The following is a 5000-nucleotide window of genomic DNA, read 5'->3' on the forward strand; positions in this document are numbered from 1 at the left end:
CCGGAATACCAATCCCACCCACCCACACACCCCAAAAAAGAAGAAAAAAAGAGAGAGAGAGAAAAATACGTCACGAGACACGGACACGTGTATGGAGGAAAATGCAAGGGGCGCACATCACGAAAGCCACTGGATACAGTATTGGATTCGTTTTAATTGGCCAGATGTCTGTCGTGGTTGTTAGCACGTAGAGAAGGGGGAGGACGGGAGAGGGAGAGAGAGAGAGGGGGGGGAGGGAGGGAGGGAGGGAGAGAGGGAGAGGGAGAGGGAGAGGGAGACGTAGAGGGAGAGAGAGAGAGAGAGAGAGAGAAAGAAAGAAAGAGAAAGAGAGAGAGAGGATAAAGGAAAGAAAAAGAGAGATAGATAGATAAAGAGAGAGAGAGAGACATACAGCAAGAGAGAGAGATGGAGCAAGGATGACGTAATTCTGATGAAGATGTAATATCTGAACTTTTAATCAATTAAGTTGCGTTGCGAGATTCAGTCTCATTCACGCCTATTCTACAAGAGAGAGAGAGAGAGAGAGAGAGAGAGAGAGAGAGAGAGAGAGAGAGAGAGAGAGAGAGAGAGAGAGAGAGAGAGAGAGAGAAAAGGAAGGAAGGAAATAAGCTAACTTTATTAATTTCTCAAGCGCCAGTCAAATGTCAACAGGCCATTTTGCTTGAAGCATAATTGAACGTTGATAAAATCGGTACTGAGGCCATTATGATATTACCACCGAGTGAGTTCGCGTTTTCTAATATTTTTCGGGAGAAATTTATGACTTGCAAAGGCGCGGGCCCGGTTATGAGTTTCATTAGTCATTGCAATGCACGGTGTTTCACCATCGGTCCCTGGTTAATACTGTTTGTTTATAACAGCATCGAAAACTTCCAATGAAATGAAGAATTATTGCACGACTTCGCACATGACCGAACGTGGGAACGGGCAAAGGCGTCGCTCTATTTAACACACTAATTTAATTGAGTAATAACCAACCCCGTTAAGACGATCGCGATGTACAGAATGCGCTCACGAATCGCACGAAAACAACGCATGGACAGACGCGCGGTAATCCCTAACTGGCACCTCTTGTCGTGATTCATGCACAAGGGTACTGCCACGTCCGGACACGTTGCCTCGGATGTGGCTTCGGCTTACTCATCCAACTGACCGCATCACTCACCCTATAATTTTCTTATTCCTAGGAATGAAATGACACTCGAAAAAATATCAACTCGTTATATTTACATTGTGATCTTTGTTGTTGATAAAAGGTAACAGAATATTTTTTTCTGTTTTAACCATAGCTCATGATCTTATGCAGTAACGTAAATATCGTTCATTCAAAACAGTAGTTAAGTGTTATTTATAAATGTAATATAACAATGGTTGTTACAAATACGCAATAACAATAACAATTAATAAACTTTTAATCTAAAATTATCATCAATTTGATAACTGTTTCTTTGTTATTACCATTGTTAGTATTATCACTAGTGTTGCTATTTTCATAAACAATAATTTCATACTTAGCATAATTCTAATCAGTTATAGGCAGAGATAATCATATCGTTATTATTACCATTAATGTTATCATTGGTAACGATAACATTACCATAATTATCTTTATGAGTAACATCATTCATACCATCATTATTATCAATTTATCACTATTTGTTGACATCATCAGTATTGTCATTAATATTGTCAATCATCCCCATCATCACCATCAATATCAACCCCATTATCATTATCATCACCATTGCCATCATCATTATCATCACCATTGCCATCATCATTATCATCACCATCCCCATCATCATTATCATCACCATTGCCATCATCACCATCATTCCCATTCTCCCCATCACCATCCCCAACATCATCACCATCACCATCATCATAACAGCAACATATACAACACTACTCATGATATCAACAAAAACAGTGAATATACGCACATTTATAATACTAAAAAGGATAAAGATAACGATAACCTCACGCCGTTCACCAATTACCACCCTCATTATCAACATTAACAACCCAATTATAGCCATTATAACCAGCCTTATCACCCAAAACAAAGAAAACCATTGGGAAAAGCCTCGTTCTACGGTTGATTACCCTCCCTAATAACAGTTTAGCTTAAACAAGCAACTTCACGGGACTGGAACAAACGCACTCTCCTATAGGTTAGTGTTTACCTTCGCTCTGCCAACAAGTGTTCAGGTTGGCGAGGGAGAGACTGTTCTAGGATGAGGTCATGAGTCACATATAGCTGTCGAGTCTGTGGATGAGCGATGTTTGGGTCGAGTATTGGTGAGTCGGTCGAAATGACAGGGCAATATGCGTGGTTGTATATGCATCGATTTTGCATGAATTCAATCAACACAAGAATATATATACATGTAATATACCTGTTAATGTATATATACGTTTGCGTATATTTAGCATATATATATATATATATATATATATATATATATATATATATATATATATATATATATATATATATATATATATATATATATATATATATATACACATGTATGCAGTATGTGTCTGTGAGCGCGCATAGAGAGAGAGAGAGAGAGAGAGAGAGAGAGAGAGAGAGAGAGAGAGAGAGAGAGAGAGAGAGAGAGAGAGAGAGAGAGAGAGAGAGAGAGAGAGAGATTTATATATACATTTATATTACACACAGATACATATTTATATATATTTATATATATGTATATATATACACACACACGTACACGTACACGTACACGTACACGTACATGCACACGCACACGCACATATATATATATATATATATATATATATATATATATATATATATATATATATATATATATATATATATATATTACATATATATATACATATATATACATATATATATATACATATATATATATACATAACATTTGACGGTAAAGGAATGAATGACAAAGCTAAGGCCAGCAAATCGGCGAGACGCGCGCGCGCGCGGTAGTAGGGCAGCGGTTTAAAAAGGGTTGATATGTTGTAATTGAGGGAGTCATTGGGTATCCTGGCGGGGAAAGGAAGTCAACAATTAGAGGATCGGGACACTTGCGCCGCGCTGGGAAGGTTGGCGGGCTGGCGAGCTTGGAGGGTTGCCGACACGTCACTGCTCTCACTCTCACTCACTCTCTCCTTCCCTCCCTTCCTCCCTCCCTCCCTCCCTCCTCCTTTCCGCCATTGTTTCGTCAGTTCGCATGTGACAGCGAGCAATACTGCAGTGTCATCCCTTACGTGAACGCAACTCGCACTCACACGCACAAACCACCGTTACAAAACCAAGGGAAAAAAAAGTTATAACTCACAAGTCCTCATCGTGAGGAAACTCGCGCCATAAATCAAAAAGTCAAAAAAAAACTTTCACAGGGCGAGAACCAACAAACACAGAAAAAAACCCAAACACCAAATCAGATAAACACGAAAGAGATATGAAAGCGATTAAAAAATAAATAAATAAATAAAAAATAAAAAACAAGACGAGAGGCGATCAGCGTCAAGGAATGTGGAGCGAAGAGGAAATAACTGCCCATCTCGCGGAACGTTGCCTCTGCCACACCTCTCTGGCGATGCCCTTGACGAGCCCAGGGAACCACCCACGTCAGCCCGCGTGTGTTGCTGCCTTGGCGCGGTGATTCACTCCTCAGACTGCGGCTCTGCGTCCGTGCGAGTGCCTGTGGCGGCGAGGCTGTGCTTGTTGCTATTGACGTGTTGATGTGCGCAGCGTATGAATGCGATTGAGTGGTATGCTTATGGAAGGGGTGCGCTGTTAGTATCCGTATTTCCTTTGTTGTAGTTCAATACGGTTCTCATTGACGCTGTGTGCATTCTAGCGGCGTTCTTCGTTGTAAATGTTACGTTAAACCGGTGGGTTTGTTAAACTCCACGAGAACCGAGCCACCCAATGCCGCTTATAGGGAGTTCCTGGAAATCGTGAGGGGGGTAAAAAAGAGGCGGTTGGGGGGGGGGGGGGGTAGTAGGTGACGGAACAGCCACTCCACATAACATGTGGCCGTGTTTGCACCTGAACAATGTGTGGTTTACATGCGGTTATGTGCGATACTCAAATGAATCCTTGGTGCCTTGCTGTTTCCGGGTGCAATTTGCGATGTTTAAGCAATTATCAGTTTATACAGTACTATTACCATGTTTTTTTATTATAATTTTTATTGCGATTATCATAATGCTTCATCACTTTGTTATCTTTATCATTGTATTCCTACCATTGCTGCAATTATATCTATTAGTGTTAGTGCTATTATCAATATAACTAATGTTATAATCATTTATATTTTCAGTATGGTAATTGCTGTACTTAATACCATTAATAAAATATCCTCTTTCAACATCCCTATCATTGCTAGAACGATCTTCCATTCAAATGTTAACCCTCACAAAGTGCTTAGTATGGCCGTCAGGACAAACACAAACTACAAACAAAACCGCGAGAAATGGCCGGCACAGACCAAAGGCCACGGTGCCTAAGCATGACAGCCTCAGACACCCCAGACGTCATACAGCGTTAGCGTGCCTTAGCTTCGCCAGGAGTGCATGACATCATTCTCGCCGAGCTGTTCTTGGAGCTCGTGTGCAGGATGCGGTGACGCGGTTTCGCAAGGGCTGGCGATGGAGAAGGAGATGCGAAGAGGGGAAGGAAGAGACAAAGAGAGAGGGGGTGATGGAAAGAGAGCAAAAGCTTTATAATATTGCTTTTTAATTCTGTTATTATGTTCTGATGCGATTAATCAAAGCAATCAATTAAATCGTACCGACAAACTCTAACGATAACATCATCATCAATAACAGCAACAGTCGTGAGAAGTGATAATGACAAAAAATAATTGCTATCATTATCCATATTATTATAAAACTAATGGTGATGATCAGGAAATTATAAGACAATACTAATAATACCGCAATAATTGTCGCCGTAAGCACCTACCTTTCTCTCAACAATACTACGATACTTAAATACA

At 40.3% G+C, this 5000-nt stretch overlaps 1 protein-coding gene across 3 annotated transcripts in view; it reads left to right on the forward strand.

The window, feature by feature from the left end:
- The window catches only part of LOC113820059 (serine-rich adhesin for platelets), a 183856-nt gene that overhangs the window by 120336 nt on the left and 58520 nt on the right, over positions 1-5000 (forward strand). The window lies entirely within an intron of this gene.

The sequence above is a fragment of the Penaeus vannamei genome, chromosome 13 (genome assembly GCF_042767895.1).
Source record: "Penaeus vannamei isolate JL-2024 chromosome 13, ASM4276789v1, whole genome shotgun sequence".
Taxonomy (NCBI): Eukaryota; Metazoa; Arthropoda; class Malacostraca; order Decapoda; family Penaeidae; genus Penaeus; species Penaeus vannamei.